The sequence below is a fragment of the Geotrypetes seraphini genome, chromosome 11 (assembly GCF_902459505.1).
Source record: "Geotrypetes seraphini chromosome 11, aGeoSer1.1, whole genome shotgun sequence".
NCBI lineage: Eukaryota > Metazoa > Chordata > Amphibia > Gymnophiona > Dermophiidae > Geotrypetes > Geotrypetes seraphini.
Window position 1 is genome coordinate 134,556,549 of NC_047094.1, and position 25,076 is coordinate 134,581,624.

At 44.8% G+C, this 25,076-nt stretch overlaps 1 protein-coding gene across 4 annotated transcripts in view; it reads left to right on the top strand.

Annotated features, from left to right (window-relative positions):
• The first annotated feature begins 16,977 nt into the window (after positions 1–16,977).
• PPP1R16B (protein phosphatase 1 regulatory subunit 16B) overlaps positions 16,978–25,076 on the top strand; it is a 91,863-nt gene continuing 83,764 nt past the window's right edge. The window contains exons 1-2 of one of the 4 annotated variants that reach the window (XM_033914164.1): positions 16,978–17,203; positions 21,889–22,097. The gene's annotated coding sequence lies outside the window, so the exon portion shown is untranslated. Of the gene's footprint in view, positions 17,312–21,888; positions 22,098–25,076 lie in introns of all 4 variants that reach the window. The other 3 variants (XM_033914167.1, XM_033914163.1, XM_033914165.1) reach the window with 3 other exon arrangements.

The following is a 25,076-nucleotide window of genomic DNA, read 5'->3' on the forward strand; positions in this document are numbered from 1 at the left end:
CCTAACTGTCCTGGTGGGCTCCCACTCTATCTAATGTACCTGGGGCAATGGGGACTAAGTGACTTGCCCAGGGTCACAAACAGCACTTTGGGATTTGAACCCACAACCTCAGGATGCCGAGGCTGTAGCTCTCTAACCACTGCACCTCACACAAAATTAGTGGTCACTTCTGAGCAAATTGCTTCGAATGTCGACCCATTGACTGGGGAGCCCCCAGGACAGGTTGAAGAATCACTGACTTAAGATTATAATATAAACGATCAACAGGTGTCGCTCTTCCTCCTTTTCCAGTGCTTTATTTAGTGGCTTGGTAGTTTCATCCTGGTTCTGTGGGTTCTCGGATCACTCAGAACTCGGGCTAGGATTGGTGATTTTTTTTTTTTCCTTATTTTATATTCTAATTCCAGCTTACTGGGTCTATTGATGAGTGATTTAGTCCTCCATGTTTCTCTTCCTTTCAGTAGCTTGTAAATGCATTTCCAAGTGAAAGGATGAGCCACATTTTATTGAAAGGGGAAAAAATAATGATTATTTGTATTACCCATTCTGGACACTTGATGGCGCTCGCTCTCTCCCTCCCTATTTTTTCTTTAACCACAACAGCGAGAGGCTCAGTATGAGGAGCTTTAGTTTCTTTAATTGAAAACACGACTACACGTTGCTGGCTTATTAATCAGAAAGTATTAGCTAGGACTGGATACGTCTGAATCATCACTGTGTATAAGGAGGTAAGAGGAGACAGATGCATCTTCACAACCTCTTCATAACTGCTGGATAATACTTGAAGTTCAAAATGAAGGGCTGTTTTTCACAGTACATGTGCTTTTAGTAACGTACCTTAATAAGAGTCAGTGGATTAACTGAAACAGCAGCTGCTTTTTAAGGTGGGGTACCAGGAATCGCCACTTGGAGTGCCAACCTGTGCCCAATCTTGCAGGCACTTTGGTTTGCCAGGATTTAAACACAAGGGAATAGGCTTTTCAAAATCACCCAGTGCATTAGGACTTGTTTTCTTAACCTTACATATCTTTCCTCTTTTTTTTTTCATTATTATTCTCTCAGAAGTTGGTTTTAGTTTGGTACCAAGTAGTTCATTATCTACTCTGATGAGTGGCTGCTTTTTTTTTTTTTTTTTTAGTTGAATGAATTTCCCTTTTCTTAAAAGAATTAACTGCATTCTCTCCTTTCCTAATGCAATCAAATCTGCAACCAATAAAAATTGCATTGTGCCTTTGACTTTATAGTGAGCACATTTTAAAATAAGCAAATACAGTATTTAACTGCTTCCCTAAGGTGATAAGTTTGTATTGCGCTGAACCTCTAGTATGCCATAAGTAATGGATGATCACTCATTGGCTAAGCTCTAGGGGGCTGTGAATGAGGACTTTGTCCTACTGTAGCACAATAAGAGCCAGGACTGATTGAGACAGAGTCCACAAAAGTGGAGGCCCTCTTCAATTTGGAGTGAGCGTTGACGGCAACTTCAGCATTTGGCATCTAGGACAATGCCAGACTACAGTCTATGGCCCAGAAATATCAATGAAGAGACAAGTTAATTTAATCATGTATTTAATTCCCCATTTCCTAGCTACTGGCATAAATGCTTTACTTAGCGTTTCAGTATGAAGCTCATAGCTGAGAAAACCTTGTAACTTAATTCAAAAGTTCATGGTTCCCCTTTATTTGATAGGCTTCCTGTCAATTTTTATCATCTTAAGTGGTTTACTAATTAAATGAGTATCAGCAGGGGGAGAAAAAAAGAACACAATGGGAGATAAATTTGCAAGCTTAGGTTTGCATATCTTGAAGGCAATCTTATGTATTCTGAAAACCCAGGACAGGGCTGGGAATCGCTGTCACAGACAGATCCTAGTCTACCTGCAGCTTTATCTTTGCTTTCTTGCCCAGGACAGATCCAAGCCAGTTTGGAATATCCAAAGTGAATATGTATGAGAAAGATTTGCTTATCGGTGAAGCTTGCAGATTTATCGCATTTATATTCTTTGTGGGTATGCTGAAAACCTTGCCTGGTTGGGTGTCTGGGTGAAGAAGCATAGTGTCTTCTTGATGGAGAACCCAAGACAAAGTAGGTCTTGCAGTACTATTCACAGATTTATAAGAATCGGAAAGAGCTGCCGTGTGCTTTTGATATGGTGGCAGGAACTTGGCGGATACAGCCTTTGCATTTTACATAAGCCATCGTCCTGTAAGTAAGTCCCTACTGACCTGAGCTGGATGTGAGCCAGTGACCTAGAGATGGAAGGCTCTGATAATGATGTGACAATTCCCCTGGGCCATCTAGTCCCTAATAAGGATTCATGGACACAGCATGTATAATATTTGTCTATCTCTGACAAAAGTCTGTGCTAAAATTGAAAGAAAAAAATATAATCCGCCACTATTTGTTAAGCCTTCTTGGAAGGGCTTGAAAAGCAAATACTCCATCTCATTGTAGGTTTGTATGTAAGGGGAAATAAATATGTTTCTCTGGAGGGAAGCTTTGAGAAAGGGGCAACTATTTATCCTTTGACAATTCTCTACATGAGCTTAAATGCAGGTTTGCAGATAACATTTACCAGTTAGGAAGAGGTTTTGAGGCTATTTAAAACAAATTTGGTACAAGGTGTTTCAGTGCCGTTTGAACCTCGTATGTGATCCTGGTTTCTACAAATCCTAACAATGGGAAACAAGAGAGCATCTCTAGTTTTCTTAAAGGAGTGGGCAGGTGTGTCGGGGGTTTTAGTGAGCTTCCCTCCCCATGTTAAGAAAAGGCCTGTAGCAACCTTTAACAGCTGGGAAACAGAGAACCAGGTAGCAGTTTCCAGCTGCTTCCTTCTCCAAAGTGCTGTGAATGCTGCTTCTGTGTGCAAGCTCCCTCATGCAAAACTTTGCAAACCTGTGTTTTATGTTGGCCCATAGCTAGTTGGGTTTTCATATTTCTTTAATGAACATATATCAGATAAATCTGAGGATACGCAGTCTGCAATGAATGCAAACTTAAGTCACAGTCATTGTTGATATCCTACAATCTCATTGGCTGTAGGGTTACCTGCACTAATCACACACATTTTGTTGTTTTAATGTTGAAAAGGGAGAATTAAAACAACCAAACTCATCTATCTAATCAATAGGAAACTAGCATGTTTTGTGGTCATCAACAGTATGGAACATGCCCCAGTGGCATTCCATCTTCTCTACTTGTTGGGTCACAATAATGCTAAAATTGATTATTACATGATTGTGTATTGAATGCCCTGCATATACTGCACAGTGTAAAAAAGTAGTTACCAGGTGAACTAAAGTTATTTTCTTTGTGACTGGGGTGCAATGGCTCCAAGGTGGTGGAACTCCCTTCCGATGGAATTAAACTAGAAAAGGACACCGGAAAGTTCAAGAAAGGAATAAAGACCATCCTCTTCACAGACTACTTTAACTAATAATGCAACATAGAGGAGATAGCTGGCTAATCCCCATTATCTAATCTAATCTAAATCTTGGATTTATATACTGTGTCATCTCCCCAAAAGGAGCTCGACTCGGTTCACATAAAAAGTTGGGTTGCAACATGAGTTGGGTTATAACATGAGTGTAAAAGTTCACTTTTTACATTCCCATATTGACTACTTTCCAGAAAATCCGGGACATTATAGTGAAGAGCAAGGTGAACCAAGATATTAAGGAGATAGAGAAGAGGTACCAGGGGAGATGGAATGAAACTATGATGGCTGACTACCGTTGAATGTTGAAAACGACCAGTCAAGATCTTCCGGGAAGTCAAAGAGGAGAAAGTTTGAAAATTAATGGAACACTGTTTGCTTTTTGTTTTGTTACAGGATAGTCAAAAAATAAACTAGGGCAGTTCTTTACAGTATTTTTAAAATGTGTTTGTATTAAAAATTGGCCTCGTGTGAAATGGTGTTTGAATACATTTGTGCTTACAGTAGTTAAAATCATGAAAACATAACTTCTTATTTTGTGTAAAAACCTGACAAGATAGGCAAAAACGGAAGTCATTTCTAGAATCTGCATAAAAGATTGATTCAAGACCAACTACTTTTAAGAAATCATCTGAGTAAAAGTTTTAAAATGCAGACTGCTGTAATCAGAGTGAAAGTCGTTTATTGTTTATTTTTTTTATTGTTTATTTATTTATTTGATTAAACGCCTTATCGATTCTACAAAGCGTTATATTAGAGAGAAAATAACTTATTGTTAGAAACATAGAAAGATGACGGCAGAAAAGCCCATCAAGTCTACCCACTCTACTGTCCCACCCCATTAAGTCAGAGTGCTGCTCGACCCACGTAGAGATCCCACGTGGATGTCCCATTTATTCTTAAAGTCGAGCACGCTAGTGGCCTTGATCACCTGCACCGGTAGTTTGAAGACCCTCATCCGACATCCTAGAGAGAAGATGACCAATTTTCCTTAGAACAATTTTCTAAGAACTGTTGACGTAACAGTGTTTTCATAGATTTACGGAAAATCTGGAAGGAGAGAAGAGTTCTAACACAAGAGGGAATCCCAGTCCAAATCATTGTAAAAGTATAGGAGAAAGATCAAGTAATATTATTCCTTTTAAAGATGGAAAGGACAATTTAGATGTCTGAGATTCTTGAACCAGAACACAACACAGAGCACGATACAGGTATGTGGGCAAATAAGTAGAATTTAGTATAAACAGAGTACACGATACTAGTATTATATGTATATATATGTGGGATGATTGATTATGGTATAAATGTGTCCATATTGAAAAACAGCTCAGAAAACGCTAACTCTGTATTGTAACGCCATCACAGAAGCTCATGTAAACTGCTCTGAATTGACTCCCAATAACCAATTAGATGCTTTCTAGTCCGGGGTTCCAGCATGCCAGCGATGGATGCACATGAGATATGATGCCTTCTGTCTGATTGCAGTGACCCTGACCTGAAGAGCATGGTGCAGCCCCCCAGCCCCATCTTTACTTTGTCGGAGAGGTGGGTGTCCTATTGTACAAAACAGGATTTTACGCCTTTTTTTTTTTCTCTAATTAGAAATGTACAGAACAGGCAACTATGAGTAAATTTAACAACATGACAATCACTTTGTTAGTGGTGAATGTACAGTGAAAATATGATTTTGTTTTCACCTTATCACCGTAAACAGTAATTATGCCAAATGGGCTTAATGGATGCTGAGATCAGACTTTATTGGCAGTGCTTGCGGCTTAGGCGGGAATGCAGGTCCCACTATTCCAGTGGCAGAAAAACTATTAGCTGTCTTTTAAAGATAACTTGTTTGAGTGACAGAATGTATTTTGTAGGCATGAGAAATATGTTGCGAAAGCCTAGCTTGTGGGAAAATGTGCAAAATCCGCATTTAATTTACCCTATTTAATGTACTGTACCGTGCCTTCCATGCTATGCATGCTTGCCATACCAGGGTTTGGGTTTTTTTGCCTCAATTTCTGTGTGCAGTTCTGGTTGCCGTATCTCGAAAAAGATTTAGCAGAATTAGAAAAGGTACAGAGAAGGGTGACGGAAATGAATAAAAGGGATGAGACAACTTTCCCATGAGGAAAGGCTAATGCAGGTAGGGTTCTTCAGCTTGGAGAAGAGACAGCTCAGGGGAGATATAATAGAGGTCTATAAAATACTGAGTGGAGAGGAAAGGGAAGATGTGAATTGCTTGTTTACTCTTTCCAAAAATACTAGGACTAGGGGGCACACAATGAAGCTACTAAGTAGTAGGTTTAAAACAAACTGGAGAAAATATTTCTTCACAGATGTGATTAAACTCTGGAATTCGTTGCCAGAGAATGTGGTGGAATCAGTTAGCTTAGCGGGGTTTAAAAAAGGTTTGGCTAATTTCCTAAAAGAGAAGTTCTTAGGCCATTATTGAGATAGCTTGGGAAAATCTACTGCTTGTGCAGGATTTATACAGACTGGGAAACCATCTCCATGTCATTCTTTAAGGAGAGAGGGAAGAATCAGAGTATGAATGGGCCCAGCCACTGACCCTCAAGCCTTGCATTGAAGGATGCTGGTATAGAAGGATTGAGGTTGAGATAGACACTAAAGAATGGCACGGGATGGTTTCCTGTGGTTATCCATGGGGACGGGGACGGTGATGAATTTTGTCACCGTGTCATTCTCTACTTAGGAGCTATCAGCAATGTCAAGAAAGTTCTGCAGCATTCGTTGTGGAGCATGCTAGTGTTTCCAAAACTTTACAATGTCAGGTGCAACTCTGGGTAAGAGCGAACAAGAAAAGGACCTGGGTGTACTGATAGATAGGACCCTGAAACCATCAGCACAATGTGCGGCGGCAGCAAAGAAAGCAAATAGAGTGTTGGGCATGATAAAGAGGGGAATCACGAGTAGATCAGAGAGGGTCATAATGCCGCTTTATAGAGCAATGGTCAGACCCCACTTGGAATACTGCGTCCAACATTGGTCTCCCAACCTAAAGAAGGATATAAAACTGCTGGAGAGGGTGCAGAGACGAGCAACAAAACTAGTAAAAGGTATGGAGAAACTGGAATACGAGGATCGACTGAAGAGACTGGGATTGTTCTCCCTTGAGAAAAGGAGACTGCGAGGGGATAGATTGAGACCTTCAAAATACTGAAAGGAATTGACAAAATAGAGCAGAAAAAACTATTTACATTATCCAATTTGACACGGACAAGAGGACACGGAATGAAGCTGAGGGGGGACAAGTTCAGGACTAATATCAGGAGGTTCTACTTCACTCAGAGAGTGATTGACACCTGGAATGCTCTCCCAGAGGAGGTTATTGTGGAATCGACCATCCGAGGATTCAAAAGCAAACTAGATGCACATCTCATTACGAGAGGCATAGAAGGATATGGGTGACTAAAAATTACGCCAGATGTACACCTGGCAGGGCCTCCGCGTGTGCGGATCGCCGGACTTGATGGACCGTAGGTCTGATCCGGAGATGGCGCTTCTTATGTTCTTAGAACCTGCTGGTTCTGCTTTGCAAAAGGAATTCCTTTTGGGACAAGCCAGTTAGGTGGTCCTCGTAGATTCGCATGGCTCTGCTTCCCGTGAACCCTGATTTTAACCACTGTTAGTGCACAGGGCTGTCATTGAGCATCAGTTCAACCCCATAAACTGATATTTCAGACAAGATTAACAGCATAGTACACTGGGATTTTGATTAAGAAGTCTGAAGATGCTGCAAAGTCACTAGTAGAGGTGGAAAACTAGGTTCAAGTTTCAAGTTTATTTAAAATTTGATAAAAACACATAAAATTTCTAAGCGCTGTACATAATAATAAAAACAGGGGGTACGAAACAATTTGGAAATACAAACAAGACAATGTTTGGACAGCAACTAACAGGAACAAGGGGAAAGAGGGGAAGAACTACACATGTGTAAAGAACAGTTGTCAAAAATAGTTTTTAAATCCAATTGTTCACCTAGTGGTGTAGCGAGGGTGAGAGGTGCACCTCCCCCGCCCTCTTCTCCAATATCCTACCCCCATCTACTCCTTCTCTGCCCCCTCCTGCCGTGTGCCCCTTCCATTCCCCCGAACCTCTTTAACCTGCGTGGTGCAAGTGGCAGCCCAAACCCGCTGCTCATGCCAGCATCAGCTCTTCCTTTGATATCACTTCCTGGGTGTGGGTCCAGGAAGTGACATCAGAAGAAAAGCCAACGCAGGCGGGAGCAGTAGGTTTGGGTCGCTGCTCGTGCCATGAAGGAGGAAGGAGTGGGGGGCAGAGATGAGGACGGGCGCTGGTGCCCCCCCGCCCCTCCCCTTATTATGCCACTGTGTGCACCAAGAGGTGGGGGGATAAACAGAGGATCCTGATAAAACAACAAGACAGAATCAAAGTTTAACTCAAAGTGAAAGTGAAAGGACTTTCACAATAAACTTGTATGTAATCAGTGGTATAGAAAGGGGTGTGCGCGGGGGGGGTCTTCCTAAAGGCGCAATGGCACCCTCCTCCTCCCCTCCCCCCGCTTGCTCACTTGCTTCCCATTCCTTGCCCCTTGCCTTCCCTCGTACCTTTTTGGTGCTCTCTCTGACGTCACTTCCGGGACCTGCGCCTAGGAGGTGACGTCAAAGGGGAGCCCACACCGACATGGGCAGCATGCTGCTTACACCGGAGAAGTTTAAGGTATGGGGGCGGCGGGGATGGGGAAACCCCCCCTCCCGGGGCGCCGCTCACCCTTACTATGCCACTGTACGTAATTATGGCAAATCGTAACCTGTAACCCGTTCTGAGCTCTTTGGAGAAAACAGGATAAAAAATGAATTTAATTTTTTTTCCCTTGAATTATTGGATATTGTAAATGTATTCAAAAGTATAAATAAAAAAAAATGAATTTAATTAGAAACATAGAAACACGATGGCAGATAAAGGCCCATCCAGTCTGCCCATCCACAGTAACTTCTCTCTAAGAGATCCCACGCCTTCTTAAATTCAGACACAGTCTCTGTCTCCACCACCCAGTGGCGTACCTAGGGGGGGGCGGGGGGGGCGGGCCGCCCCGGGTACCAGCCCTGAGGGGGTGTTCCCGGCCTTGCCGCTCAGTCCCCCCCCACGCCCGAAGGACCGCTCGCCCCACTGACCTTCCAGCACACCTATGAAGCAGCCCGCAGCAGGATCGCGACGTCAGCAATCCCTCAGCTGCTTGGGCGCTGCTTCCTGCGCCGCGGTCCCGTCCCTCCTCTGACGTCAGAGGAGGGGGCGGGACCGCGGCGCAGGAAGCAGCGCCCAAGCAGCTGAGGGATTGCTGACGTCGCGATCCTGCTGCGGGCTGCTTCATAGGTGTGCTGGAAGGTCAGTGGGGCGAGCGGTCCTTCGGGCGTGGGGGGGGCAGTAGCTTAAGGTAGCCCGGCGCAGGAAGCAGCTCCTAAGCAGCGCAAAGATAGCTGACGTCGCGATCCTGCTGCGGCTGCTTCATAGGTAGTGCGGGGAGGCCAGGGGGGCGAATGGTCCTTCGGGGTGGGTCGGGGCATCAGGCCTTCAGGGTGGGGCGGGCGGGCGGGCAGGCAGACTTTCAAGGGGGAGGGGGGGTGACAGGCAGGCAGGCAGGCCTTCAAGGGGGGGTGCAGGTCTTCGGGGGGGGGGGGTGCAGACCTTCAAGGGGGTGCAGGCCTTCAAGGGGGGGGCAGGCAGGCAGGCCTTCAAGGGGGGGACAGGCCTACAAGGGGGGGGACAGGCCTACAAGGGGGTGCAGGCCTACAAGGGGGGGGGGACAGGCCTTCAAGGGGGGACAGGCCTTCAGGGGGGGTGCATGCCTTCAGGGGGGGTGCCGACCTTCAAGGGGGTGCAGGCCTTCAAGGGGGGGACAGGCAGGCAGGCCTTCAAGTGGGGGGACAGGCCTTCGGGGGGGTGCAGGCCTTCGGGGGGGGGGTGCAGACCTTCAAGGGGGTGCAGGCCTTCAAGGGGGGGACAGGCAGGCAGGCCTTCAAGGGGGGGACAGGCCTACAAGGGGGTGGGACAGGCCTTCAAGGGGGTGCAGGCCTTTGGGGGGGTGCCAACCTTCAAGGGGGGGTGCAGGCCTTCAAGGGGGGGGACAGGCCTTCAATGGGGGACAAGCAGGCAGGCCTTCAAGGGGGGGACAGGCCTACAAGGGGGTGGGACAGGCCTTCAAGGGGGTGCAGGCCTTTGGGGGGGTGCCAACCTTCAAGGGGGGGACAGGCCTTCAAGGGGGGACAAGCAGGCAGGCCTTCAAGGGGGGGTCAGGCCTTCAAGGGGGGGACAGGCCTACAAGGGGGTGGGACAGGCAGACCTTTAAGGGGGGACAGGCCTACAAGGGGGTGGGACAGGCAGACCTTTAAGGGGGGATAGGCCTTCAAGGGGGGACAAGCAGGCAGGCCTTCAAGGGGGGGTCAGGCCTTCAAGGGGGGGGGACAGGCCTTCGGGGGTGCAGGCCTTCGGGGTGGGTGCAGGCCTTCGGGGTGGGTGCAGGCATTCGGGGTGGGTGCAGGCCTTCGGGATGGGTGCAGGCCTTCAGGGGGGGACAGACCTTCGGGTGGGGGGTACAATCCTTCGGGGAGGGTGCAGGCCTTCAGGGGTGGGGTTTAGGCGTTCAGAGGGGGACAGACCTTCGGGTGGGAGGTAAAGTCCTTCGGGGGGTGCAGGTCTTCAGGGGTGGGGTGTAGCCCTTCTGAGGGGGGACAGACCTTCGGGGGAGGGGGGTCCTGGTGTAAAAGTACACAGAGGGAGAGAGGGAAGGGGGGGTTCAAAGATACGTGCATATGCCAGACTTTGGGGGTTAGAAATAATGGGTCTAAAAACAGAGGAGTGGGAGAGAGATGGTGCATAATGGGATTTAGGGAGGGAAGGAACAGAAAGGGAGAGAACTTGGAAACAGGGGATGGTGTGGAGGGGGGATAGAGATACTGGATAGGAGGATAGTTGGGAACAGAAAGGGAGAGATGGTGGATCCTGGGGTGGTGGGGAGTTGAGAAAAGGTGAATCTGTGGATGGAGACAAAAAAAAGGAAAGATGCCAGATCTCCGGGAGAGGGAAGGGAAACGGAAGGGGAGAACAGAGATGGCAGACGGATGGTTAGCACGGAGAAAGGAGACCCTGGCAAGCAAGACAACAAGAGCCTGGGACCAACAAGATTTGAATATTGATCAGAGAACAAAAGGTAGAAAAAATAATTTTATTTTCTGTTTTGTGATTACAATATGTTAGATTTGAAAAGTGTACATGAGACAGCTTGAAATGGGAACTTTTCTATTTTTGTGAATGGCAAGGCTGAGTTCAGTTAAAATATATGCTTTATAAGAAAATATAATAATGTGTTTTATAAAGTTTATAAGCATTGCTGGCATACTCGGTGAGGTGTTCCTAGTGTTGGTGGTGGTGGTAGCATGTCAGTGTGTTGAGAGGACGAGGTAGTCTGGGAAATTCTGCTGAGCAAACTCTGGGCCCATTTCCACCCCCAGTTAGTCCACTCCACTCAACTGGTTCACACACTGAGTGGGTCTTTGGGTGTTATTTCTGGGTAGTTGTTTTAGAATCTCTTCCAGTGGTTTGTCAGTATCTCCTTCTGGTCCAAGGAAGGAAACTTTGTCAACCTTAGCATTGACCTTCAGAATATGTTTGTAACAGCGCTGCTTGTGTGGCATTAGGCTATGTAGTGATCGAAAGAAAAAAACAGACCTTTGCACATTTTTGCACTATATGGTGGGTGTATGAGGAGATTCATTTCCTGCACAGTTAAGTCCATGTGAAGTTACCTTGTGCTGTATTTGACATCTAGCAAGGTCTCTGTTTGGAAGGAAAGATCTAAGCTTAAAAATGAAGTGGCCAGAAGTTATGTTAAAAGTAGATAGCGTAGCTGGTTTTAAGAAAGGTTTGGACAAATTCCTGGAGGAAAAGTCCATTGTCTGTTATTAAGACATGGGGGAAGCGTCTGCTTGCCCTGGATTGGTGCACTCAGCAGCAACAAATACTAGTTTTGGCTGGCTCTTTCCCCGCATTTCTCCTCTCTTCCCCACGATTTAATATCCAGTTCAGGCAGTAAGTAAATGCATCGGCAGGGGGGGTCTGGTAAGTCTTGGGGGCTGGGGATGGAAGGTGAGAATCAGTTCTGTAGGCTATCAGAAATTTGCTTAATTATCTACTCACACAGAAAAGCAGTAAAGTCAATAGGTTCTCTGAGTGGGAACAACCTGTTTGATCTTGCACTCTTGTGATTGACCAATTGTTTATCACTGTTTAATTTATCACATTGATTAATTTGAGCACACCTGAGGTGTCCTATGATGGTGTGCACTGCAGGCAGAGGAGCCTTATTGTGTAAAGCACTGGAGAATTCTCTCCTCTCGCTTACCTCTCACGCTGAGGACACCCTGCTTCAGTATAATCATTTATATGATTTATCTTATAAACATTATTACGTGGTCTTTTCCTCAAGTGCTGAGACATCAGGTTGTTCCCACTTGGAGAACCTATTGACTTTTACTGCTTTTCTGTGTGGCTTTAACATTTTTGCTATTCAGTATACCTAAACTATTATTCAGTAGAAAAAATATGGTTTGTTCAATCAAATCCTGTGTGGACATTGGACTTCTATGAGTGAATGTTCTGCTTGATTGAACAAACTAAATTTTTTCTACTGAATAATAGTCTAGGTACAATGAAAGTAAATAGCAAAAATGTTTGAGTAGATAATTAAGGAAATCTTTTTCATATTGCTTGCTTATGGACTGGGAAAAAAGACTGTTCAAGCAAATGTCTCCAGAACTGCTTTAATGGAAAAATGTGATTTTTTTTTTTTTAAGTACTTTGTGAAATTTATTGTTGTTGTGAAATTTATTGTTATACTTTGTTTAAACTTAAAAAGCGGTGTCATTAACAGTGAATCTAATCGAAAAATCGATTCAACAGGGTGAATCGAATCGAATGAAATATTTTTCTCTGAATCGGGCAGCACTATTGGCTACCATGAGAATGGGCTACTGGGCATGATGGACCATTGGTGTGACCCAGTTAGGCTATTCTTATGTTATGTTCTCATCTGTAGGGGCCTTTGTTTTCACTTCTTATTTTAATGTATTTTTTTCCTGGGAACTTATCAGTGTTTTTTTATAATGGGAACAAAAATGGAAGAGAATTAATGTGTGTGGAATGGGGGGGTAACTAATTTCTTCAGCTAAATAATTCAATCCACTTCAAACAGACATAGGAGAACTCACGCACCATTCACACACCCTCCAACCAAAAACGTCAAAAGAAAAAAACTGTTCGACAACCTCCTAGCCATTCGAGCTGCAACACTTGACCCCCAACTCTACAACCTATTGACCTCGACCACAAACTACAAAACCTTAAAAAAAGAAATAAAAACCCTTCTATTCAAAAAACACATAAAACCAAACTAACATAATCAGAACTGTCCCAAGCATCACCTGCAACTACTCCATATGTACTTCTGATGTCATGACAATTCCGACATAATTTATGTTATGTTATGTTTGGAATAATGGTTACATAAATGAGGTTCAATAAAAGAAAATTTTCACTGCCTGTTTCTATTCTGACCATTTATTCCATTTCATGGTTATTGCAAAAAAAAAAAAAAAAAATTTTTCCATGAGGGGGGGGGGTGTCAAAAAATGATGGGCCCCGGGTGCCACATACCCTAGGTACGCCACTGCCACCACCTCTTCTGGGAGACTGTTCCATGCATCTACCAGCCTTTCCTTAGATTACTCCTGAGCCTATCACCTGTTAGCATCATTAATTAATTTAAAAGAAAGGCATAGAGTGACAGGCATAACTCTAGTCACCTTTTGGGTCAGACTGGATCAGCCATATAAGTCTTTATATGGGACTGTCTGACTGATCCAAAGCCAACTCAAAATTCAAATTGTGGATCTAATTTGCAGCCCCTCCAGGGGATTGCGCGTGTGCTAACGTTAGAAACTGCTCCAGCTGCAGGTGATCTCTCTGCTCTTGAACATCTGGATGGAAAAGTATAGTGAAAACAGCAAAGAGAGAGGCTTTGTGCAGTGGTTCCCTGATGAGCACCAGATAGGAAGCCTTTCAGGAAAGGGTGCAGCTGGTTTACTGCACTTAAATTGGCACAGCTGGTTGTTTTTTTTAATGCAGTAGCGCTTCCTGAATTTATACGAGGACCTTCCATCGGTTTTATAAGCTGTGTGTTTGTGGCACTGCATGCTATTTCCATCTCTTTCATCCCCAGAGTCAATATAATGTATAAACTGGCACAGTTGTGTCCTTAGCGTTGACAGAATAACTAGGTAGACAGGATGTGCCAGGTCTTTATAATATGCCATTTTTTACTAGGTGAAAAGCCAATGGTATTACTGGATGGATGGGTGCCAGACACTGCTGAGCCCTGGATGCTTGATAATGCTACTGGTTTGAGATGGGAGTACCTTCTGAAAGGACTTGGCTGCTACTTCTAGGGTTACTCGATAGTTCCAGATCAGTAGGGAGAGGTAGAACTTACTCCTATGAATTTCTCTTTTAGGAATTTATCCAAACCTTTTTTTTAAACTCTGCTAAGCTAACTGATTTCACCACATTCTCCAGCAATGAATTCCAGAATTTAATTACATGTTGCGTGAAGATATATTTTCTCTGGTTTGTTTTAAATCTACTATGTAGAAGCTTCATCACATGGCCCCTAGTTCCTAGCATTTTTGGAAAGAGTGAACAAGCATTTCACATCTTGAAACATTCGCCAACACAATCAGCATAGTTCTCACATCTAATAGATGATGCTTACATATATGATATACTGCATACATGAAACTTATGGACCCATCTCTCTTCATTTATCTCGCCGTATGATCCTACCATCCCCTCCCCCACCCGTGAGCTCTGCTCAGCTGGTAAGTCCCTACTTTCTGTGCCCTTCTCTTCAACTGCCAACTCCAGACTCCGTCCCTTCTGCCTTGCTGTGCCATATGCTTGGAACAAGCTGCCCGAATCCCTACGGCGGGCTTCGTCTCTGGCAGTGTTCAAGGCCCAGTTAAAAGCCCACCTCTTTGAGAGTGCTTTCGACTCCTAACTCCTCTCACCTTGGGTTCTGCATCCCTATATGTCATGTCTGTCTGTCCGAGTTAGATTGTAAGCTCTTCCGAGCAGGGACCGTCTATAAATGTCATAATGTACAGCGCTGTGTATGCCTTTCAGCGCTATAGAAGTGATAAGTAGTAGTAGTCCTCCTAGGTTTGTCTCACCCTGTGCATTTGTCAACTTCGTTGGCATATCTTTGGAATAGCGAGTTTCTGAAGGTAAGTGGGACAAATTCGGTATTCAATTGAGGGCTGCCATAAGACCCAGAATTCAACAATTTAATGAAAGATGGCAGTAAGGGGTTCATGTGCCAGGTTTTTGTTTTTTTTTAATGGCTGCACATTAATGGCAATATTAGCACATGTAGAAACAAGAACTCGTCAGGATTAGATAAGAACGTTGCTTTATTAAAATCACCTAAAAGACTCTATAGCAGGGGTGCCCAACGCGTCGATCACAATCGACCAGTAGCTCAGGAAGGCAACTCGAGTCGATCGCACTCGTGTTGCCGTCCTGATCTACGGGCCGATCAGCCTTCCTCTCCAGTGTTCTCCCTAGGGCCTTTTAGCTGGGCGGTCCGCCCAGCTGTCATCTGCCGCTGCTGAACATTAAAAAAAAACCCAAAAAAACCAGCTTGGAGATTTCAGCCCCTAGCGAACTTATGCTCCGGGCTCTAACGTGTGCGTGCAGGCTTCTCTTCTCTTCCCTCCGAAACCGGAAGTTATGTCTGGGGAGGGGGGGGGGAGAAGGGAAGCCTGCACGCACATGTTGAGAGCCCTGAAGCAAGCGTTCGCTACGGGCTAATGCGGGAGACAGGTTAGTGAAGCATTTGTTCTTGTTCCTGCCGGATCCTGCCTACTTTCTGTTTCCGCGAAGGCAGGACCCGGCAGCATTTCCCCCAATAGGTTGATACGATCTTGGGCTGATCAGCCTTCCTCTTCCCCGGGGAGAGGAATGCTGGTTGGCCGAAGCAGGGAGAGCTTGGGGCCTGTTATTGGTGGCGTTTGGGTCCTGGTCCCCGATGGTAATGGCAGTGGCAGTGGCTTGGGGGAGGGCAGGGAGAAAGAAAGAAAAAGGGCAGGCAGGGAGACAGAAGGAAAGAAGAGAAACAGAAAAAAATGAAAGGGAGGCAGAGAGAAAGAAAGGGCAAGGAAGAGGAAGGAAAAGTTGGGGGAAGGAATGAGGTCTGGAGGAGAGGAAGCTTACAGGCTAAAAGAAGGGAAGAAAGATTGGATGCACAGTCAGAAGAAGAAAGTGCAACCAGAGACTTATGAAATCACCAGACAAGGTAGGAAAAATGATTTTATTTTAAATTTAGTGATCAAAATGTGTCTGAATTTATATCTGCTCTCTATATTTTACAATATGGTCCCCTTTTACTAAACCGCAATAGAGGTTTTTAGCGCAGGGAGCCTATGAGTGTCGAGAGCAGCGCTGGGCATTCAGCGCAGCTCCCTGCGCTAAAAACTGCTATCGTGGTTTAGTAAAAAGGGAAGGGGTATATTTGTCTATTTTTGTATGGTTGTTACTGAGGTGATAGTGCTTAGAGTCATCTGCTTTGACCTCTTTGAAAAACCCTGGAATAGGAATGATGATTAACATTTTCTCAGCGTACAGTGTGCTTTGTGGTTTTGACTTGGTCATTTTAAAAGTAGCTCGCAAGCCCAAAAAGTGTGGCCACCCCTGCTCTACAGTGTCCTGTGCATTTGAAAGGCTACAGAGGACACTGAACAGTGGAAGCGGAAAACATGGCCTAACAAGTAGCTGCTTTCCTCCTCCCTGGCTTTCACAGCTTAAGCTCCAGGGGGAAGGCACATATCCAAAATTGTTGGGGAGAGGGAGCAGGGAAAAGGTTAAGCCTATGCCGGGGGGGAGCGACTTCTGCACAACAAGTCCACAATTTTTCACAGCATGCAGAATTCTGCCCAAATTCTGCAGTGGAATCATTCCATCCACCAGCTCCAAAGTAAGCTCAGTGCTAGAAACACCAAGAGCTAAAGTAAGAGACCCTAAGAGAAATCAAGACTACAAGTCCCTGAATGCAATGGGGCAAACCCAGGACTGGAGCAATTCTGACAGGCGAACCTAGAACCAGCTGGCCACCCCACCTCCAGCACAGGTTTCCCTGTTTAAGCTGGCAACCCTACCGTGACACAGGTGTCTTCTTTAGTCTCAAGACACAGCCTAGAGAACTATACACTCTCTTGCCTCTAATTAAATTCTAGTTCTTAATTGTCCCTAAATACACAATCAACAGTTAACGAGTCAGTTCAGTTACCTCAAGGTTTTGTTCATCTTTTTTTTTTTTTCTGCATGCTCTGATATGCTCCTTTCATTGGCTCTGTCTGTGCTCTACATAGCACAAGCCACAGGAACTGGCAGCTTTGCCCTCCAATCTGCTGGTGTCACAGCAGCAGGGGGAGGGAGGAAAAAGCAACCCAGCAGTGGCAGCAGCAGCTCTCCAGATCGGCCAGCTCCAGCTTCCTCTTCCTTGGATGTGGGCTTGGACCCAGCTGGCTGGAAAGTGGAGGCGGAGGGCACTGTCACGGATTGGCACAGCCTGGACCCCGTGTTTTAGTCTTTGGGTGGCTCTTGATGCAGTAGGATGTCTGACTGTGGAAGGTGTTGCTGAGTCTTGAAGAAGTCAGGTGCCTCAAAGGGGAGAAAAATAAGTAAGTGGAGCCTTAAGTACATTCTTCAGATCTGCGAAAGAAAAGCAAGCAGCTGGCAGTGTGTGCTTTTGGTAGCCAGATTTTGGAGGGGTGCAAATAAATCCGACTGTAAGTGTGAAACTGTCATTATGTAGAATCTTACCAATTCTAATGGGTTTCTTTTCTTGATTATTATTATTGTTTTAAGGCTCTTTTTGTTATGGCATTAGATCAACAAAGTGGTATCTTGAGGGGAAAAAAATACTGGGCAGCAGAGGGCTATAGTGACTGAAACTTCGGCTCTGGGTTTCTAGTGTTGCCCAGCTAAAACATCTGGATTTTATTTTTTTTTGCAATATACAAAAAAATGCTGTGAGTGTGGCTCTGGAATTTTTCAGACTGAGAGCCTTTGTGAACAAGAGGTTCCCCAAATCCCCTGTCTGTATTAGTATTTAGGTGAAAAGAAATGCATGGAAAGCAGGATCACTGCCTCTTATGAGAAGCTGAACTATTGCCCTCCAAGGAGTCCACATCGGGTGGAAAGGAATCAGCTGCTTTGATGCCTCCTTTTATGAATTGGTTTTGGTTACTATATCGGTATGGAGATTTATTTAATTTTCTGTAGTTTTCTCCCCCAGGGAGCTCAGAACGGTTTACATGGATTTATTCAGGTACTCAAGCATTTTTCCCTGTCTGTCCTGGTGGGTTCACAATCTATCGAATGTCCCTGGGGCAATGGGGGGATTAAGTGACTTGCCCAGGGTCACAAGGAGCAGCGTGGCTTTGAAGCCATAACCTCAGGGTGCCAAGGCTGTAGCTCTAACCACTGTGCCACTCTAGAAATCAAAATATTGTAAAAGTGAGCCCAGTCTAGGACAATCAAGCCATTGTGACATCACTGATGAGGTTGGCTCTTATTGGTGGAATGAAGCATTATGACGTCACAATATCAGCTCATATTTATTCAGTTTTCTCTACTGTTCTTCAAGAGGAGCTCAGAACGGTTTACATGGATTTATTCAGGTACTCAAGCATTTTTCCCTTTCTGTCCTGGTGGGTTCACAATCTATCGAATGTACCTGGGACAATGGGGGGATTAAATGACTTGCCCAGGGTCACAAAGAGCAGTGTGGGTTTGAACTCACCACCTCAGGGTGCTAAGGGTGTAGCTTTAACCACTGTGCATTTGAAACCTTCGATCTGCTGTTTAAATTCACTGAATGAAAATCTGAATTTCACTCATATCATGGTCAGCCCTGCGTCTCTTTCCTTCCAGTTATTAAAGGAGAAATCGTAGGACTAAAACCCCAGTTACTGAACAAACCAAATGTAGGGCGCCTTTCACAAAGCCGCAGTAGTGAGTAACGGCCTGGCAAATGCGACGCAGACCAAAGGATCTGAACGGGTTGCGTTGCATTTGCCGCACGGGCATCGCTACTGTGGCTTTGTAAAAGGGGCTCCTAGTTTCCTCTTTTTCTTCAAATAGTTTATGGAATCTCTGAAGGGACATTCTTCTTAAACGTCATATTTGGCCAATTTCAACGTTGGGACCATGAGTAGATCAGAGTAGTGTTGTGGTGACCCTCGTGCAATCCTCACATGGATACACACAGAGCGAGGCTCGGTGTATTAACTCACAGATGACTCCGTGAGACTAGCTCAGTAATGTAAGATGATTTTCTTGCAATACTGGACCATTTAGTGGTGAGTTTAAACATACTGAGGCACAGTAAATTCCAAACGCAAAAACTGACTAGAATATCATTCGGAATTTATAATAAATTCTTTTTTAAATGGGCTCTCCAATAAAGTACAAGTACCTATATATAAATAAACTGCTTTGGTTGTACCTCAGAAAGGCAATATATCAAGCAGTGATATAGTAATGGGGGGGGCTGTGGACCGCCCCAGGTGCCTTGTCGGTAGGGTCGCCAACACCTCTCCGCCCCACCCCCATCCCACTTGTGCCGCCCTGCCACACCCCATACATCTGTAGATCTTTGTCAGTGCGAGCAACTTCTCCTGCCTGGTTTCCCTCTGAATCACTTCCGGGTCATGGGGCCAGGAAGTGACATCAGAGGGAAATCCAATGCTGGCACGAGGAACATGCTGGAGAAGCCACTTGTGCTGGCGAAGATTTAGAGGTACAGGGGGAAGGGAGAGCATGAGTGTGGAGTAGGGGGGTGGGAAGGAGCAGAAGCACAGAGAAGAGTGCTCATGGGGAGAGAATGGGGGGGGGCACCTCGTACCTTTACCACGTCACTGATATCAAATGCTTTATCTTTACCTCTACCCCCTCGTACATCAGAAGAGATAAGAAAACAATACTAGATTTCCTCAATTCTAAGATGCCATCGATTCTAAGACTCATTCCAATTTTGCAAGAGTGAAATACATTTGGTGTCAGGTCAAAAGCGCGCCGGGACAAAGGCGCGCCCAGACAATTGAGCGCAGCGCGGAGGCACACGCTGCTCTAAATTACTGTTTTTAGGGCTCCAACGGGGGTGTGTGGGGGGGGAATCCCCCCACTTTACTTAATAGACATTGCGCTACATTGTGGGGGCGTTGTGGGGGTTTGGGGGGTTGTAACCCCCCACATTTTACTGAAAACTTCACTTTTTCCCTGTTTTTAGGGAAAAAGTTAAGTTTACAGTAAAATGTGGAGGGTTACAACCCCCCAAATCCCCCACAACGCAGCGCAATGTCTATTAAGTAAAGTGGGGGGATTCCCCCCCACACACCCCCCCGTTGGAGCCCTAAAAACAGTAATTTAGAGCGGCGCGTGCCTCCGCGCTGCGCTCAATTGTCCGGGCGCGCCTTTGTCTTTTGCACCGTTGTCTATGAACCATACATTTATTTGCAAGTGTGTTAGGTGCCATTGACTCATGTTCGAGCCTAGGGACTTGATGAATTACAGATCTAAAATGAAATTGGTGTTGTGCTAGTCCCCATGGTTGTTTTCAACGTGTCCAGCCATCTGATTGCAGGTTATCCTCCTCGTCTGGTTCCTTCGATCTTCCCAAACATAATATCCTTCTCCGGTGATCTCTCTCTTCTGAAGGTGTGACCAAAATAAGACAGTTTTAACTTCATCATTTGGGCTTCGAGTGACAGAGCCGGTTTGATCTCTTCCAGAATCGATTTGATAGTTCTTCTGATGGTCCACAGCATGCCTAAGATCCTTCTCCAGCACCAAAGCTCAAATGAGTCAATCTTCTTTCTGTCTAACTTTCACATCTGCAATTGATCACTGAGAAAATGAGTGCATGGATAAGTCTGATCTTCGTTTGGAGTGTTACCTTCTTGCCTTTGAATACTTTCTCGAGAGCCTTCGTTAAAGAGCGACCAAGTGCTAGTCTGAGGAGTATTTCCTCCCTGCTAGTTACTTCTTTGTTTACAAAAGAGCCCAGGAGATTGAAATCCTTTACAACTTCTATTCTTTCACCTTCAAGCTCAAAATCTTCATCATTTCCTGTGTTCATGTTATTTGCAAGTACCAGTATGAAAAACACATCATTTTCTGACAGGTTGAAAAGGTGTCGGCAAAAGCTAGAAGGATGCTTGGGTGCAGAATGGCCAGTAGGAAAAAGGAGGTATTGATGCCCCTGTATAAGACTCTGGTGAGACCTCATTTAGAATATTGTTGACAATTCTGGAGACCCCAGGATGGAGTTGGTCCAGAGGAAAGCTACTAAAATGGTTTGTGGTTTAGGTCATAAGGCGTATACTTTGGAGGAAAGGTAGGAGAGGGGAGAAATGACAGATGTTTAAATAGCTATGTGGCGAGTCTCATTCAATTGAAAGAAAACTCCAGCGAGAGAGGAATAATCTAAGGAATTTTTTTTTTTAACATAAATAGTGGTAGATGTGTGGAATAGTCTCCCAGTAGAGGTGGTGGATACAAAGACTGTGGCTGAATTCAAGAAAGCATGGGACAAGCACATGGGATCTCTTAGGAAGAGAAGGAGATAGTGGATGGGCAGACTGGATGGACCATTTGGCCATTATCTGCCATCATGTTTCTATGTCTCCTGCTCCAGAAAGATGTCAATCAAATGTGACCCAATCAATTGGAAGCTTAAGCCTTTAACAAGAAATATAAAACTCAAGAGTCTTGTCCCTTCCTCTCATCAGTAGGTAGGTTACCTCAATCTGTGGCTCGTCTGTAGAGAATGACACGGGGACAAATTTTTTCCTGTCCCCGCGGGAACTCATTTTCCTGTCTCATCCCCGCGAGTTCTTTTCTTGTAAACTCCATCCTCATCTGCACAAGCCTCAAACACTTAAGGTGGAGCTTACAGGAATGGGGCAGGAACAGCGACAAAAGTCGTGGGGACGGGACAAGGAAATTGAGTTCCTTTGGGGATGGGGACAAAATTGTCCCCATGTCATTCTCTACTCATCTGTGCCTTGATCCCCTACTTTAGGAGCTAAAGAAAAGGAGGAGAAAGAAACACAGGAGTTTCCATTCTGGTCCACAGCTGCCCCTAGGCACAGAGTACCCTTAAGGATGAGGGATTGGCCATTGGGGAGATCTGATCTTGGTCATCCAAGAAAGAGAGAACACCATGAAGCTGCCGCCACCACATAGTCTTTGTCAAGGAAAGGATCAGAAAGCTGGAAGCAGTGGAGCCAGGGCATGTTGACACTACAAGTAACAGGAGATACAATGCACCCAGAGCCTAATTAACCTTCCTCTCCTACAGGAAGAACAAACATTGGAGAATACAGAGCTACAAAGAAGAAACAGAGTGAACGCCAAAGGAATCAGAGCACAGACAAAACCTTTGGAACACGAAAGAGAAGGAGAGGTGAAGAGTCGGGTTTAACCACTGCCTGCAGAATTGGAATGACTATACCAGGAGATAGAAGGTTATGACTAGCATGGAGGAGGTGGATTTTGAAGCTAATAAAGGTGAAAGGTGCCACTGGAACTATCTGATCTGTTTTTGCAATTAACTTTGCATTCTGTTATGGATTATTTGTCCTCGTAGGCTTCCATGGCTGGTGTCATGGGTTTTGCATCTGTTTGGGTGCTGCCACATCTGACCGTCATCTGAAACAAACTTGGAGAGAGCATCAGCTGGACAGCTGCAAGAACTGCTGTATTTCATAAAAACATAAGAATAGCCTTACTGGGTGAGACCAATGGTCCATCAAGCCTAGTAGCCCGTTCTCATGATGGCTAATCCAGGTCCCTAGTACCTGGCCAAAACCCAAAGAGTAGCAACATTCCATAACGAATCTCAAAGGATAGCAAGACTCCGAAATTCCAGACATGGGGGAAGCCTCTGCTTGCCCTGGATCAGTAGCATGAATGTTGCTACTCTTTGGGTTTTGGCCAGGTACTAGTGGCCTGGATTGGGCTACTGGGCTTGATGGTCTTATATCAGGCTTCAGAGGATACTGAGCTCAATAGACCTTCATTCTGTGCCAGTATGGCAATTCTTAGGTTCTATGTAATGCCTTTGCCTCAGGGTAAAGCGCTGGACTTTATTTTGTGGGGATAGATTTTGAAAATCACATTTTTTTCTCTGTGGTTAGATGAAGGAGAATGACCAGTCCTTGTAAATAAACATCCCTTTATTGACCTAGGGACATACAGTACCATTTCTAGTTTGCATTTTGCATTGCTGTTGGATATGCTCATATACTGTATGTCTTTTCCTTTAGTGTCTTCACACGCCTCTTACTTTTCTCCAATGAAATGGTTGTACTCCTGGTTATTGGATTGGTGGGGGGATGGGGGGGTAGGGGGTGGAACAGTTTCCTCACCCAGTGGAGGCCAGAAATCTCCAGCTGCAAAGTTGTGTAGCTTTTTTTTTTTCGTTTGCTAAAGAGACAAGTGTCTTGCTTCGGAAAAGGTAGAAAGATCTTTCTCTTTCTCCTTCAGCCCAGAGTAAAGTTTTCCATGGATCCTTCTATTTAATAAAAACAAACACAGGGACTAAGAAACTGAAATAACTGGATTAGCCATTTGTATGGCCACACTGTTCCACTGCTGTTCAGTAAACAGCAAGCTCGAGGACAGGACATAAATTACACAGTTAGACCTCAGCTGCTAATAAGATTTTTAACTTTATTGTTCAAAATATTAATGTAGCAAGTGCCCAATTAGATGGGGAAGAGAGTGACCCCTGGGTAGGGTTACCAGACAGCTTTTCAAAAACTGGCACTTTGTCTGGGTTTTGAAAAGAAATTGCGTTGAGAGGGGGCATCTGCGCTTGCGTGGATGCAGCGCGATGATGTCATTGCGTTACATCCGTGCATGCGTGGATGCCGTGCAGGCTGTGGGGGCAGGGCTGGGGCAGAGCTGAGGGAGGAGCTGGGGCAAAACAGGGTGGGGTTTTGTGGAACTGGGCGGGCTTGGGGGGGGCGGGTCTAGAGGTGCGGATTTTACTGAGGTATCCCTGGGTAGAGCTTTGGTATCTGTGACTCCCTCACCAAGAACACAGAACGGGTGTGGCTTATGCTATGGTTTATTGGCTTACGTAATTTGTTCCAATATAACTTGAGCCTCGCACTTCAACACCACTGTATATGTAGGCTGCTGCTCGAGCCACACTTCTCATTGAAAAATTCCTCATAGACCTTTCTAATACAAGAATTTCGTAATGGAACTCAAGCGCTCACAGTTACAATGCCGCTCATGTATTTTTGTTCAATCTGCCAATATTTGGCCGAGTATTGCCTTGGAAAATCAATATGTCGTTTCTAAATATATTTCTAAGGTGCTCTTCAAATGTTACCCCACTTCAATGAATGCTTCAAATGGTTCTCTAAACATTTCAATAGACCTCAGAACCACCACTCCTCCGTCCCACAAATGTGTCTCAACGGGGAGATTCAAGTGGTGAACTCCTCACCGGTCTATTCAATTTTTATCATTTTTATCAAGAGATTTTAGAATGCACTTATCTCAGTAATGGTGAACTTTCTGTTCTCCATATAGGCTATAGGCTATATGGCTATAAGCTATAGGCTAGCCTATATGAAGAACTGAAAGTTCACCATAAGTGCATACTAAAATCTCTTGATAAAAATTGCACAGACTGGTGAGGAGTTCACCACTTGAATCTCCCCGTTGAGACACATTTGTGGGACGGAGGAGTGGTGGTTCTGAGGTCTATTGAAATGTTTAGAGAACCATTTGAAGCATTCATTGAAGTGGGTTAATGTATTTTTGGGCATATAACTTTAATGTGAGCTATCATCGGTCCTTTTATTCTTTTATTCTTATTAATTACTTAAAATTTTATTTTGTTTGATTTTAACTATTAACTGTAGCCATTTACTACAAAAATTTCCTTATATTGTTATTGTAGTAGTACTTAGCTTGTGAATACTACACAGCCATCAAGAAATGACGGAAGATCTCCGTTTCGCGCTCTCTCTATAGAACAGAGCTTACCCATATCCACCCATATCCAAGCAATTCACAAATGTATACTCATAAAATTTCATAAAATCAATATAATTGAACATATCATAACTACAGTCTCTAACCAAATTTGTTACAAAGCCCAACTTTAAGAAGTTACTAAAGACACAAGTGTTTGCTGATGCCTATATGTCATGAGAATGAAATTTCCTCTTCAAGTCTACCCTGACATACCGTCGCCGAATAAATTGGAATGATTTGAGGTTACGGGGAGGAAGACTTAGGAGGGTGTTAGATGCCTGGAATGCCCTCCCGAGGGAAGTGGTAGAGAGGAAAACGGTGATGGAATTCAAAAAACGTGGGATAAAAATAGAGGATCTCTAATTAGAAAATGAAGGATGTAAATTAAAGAACTAAGGCCGGTATTGGACAGACTTCCATGGTTTGTGTTCCATATATAGTGATTCAGTGTAGGGTGGGCTGGGGAGGGCATCAATGGGAACTCCACTAACA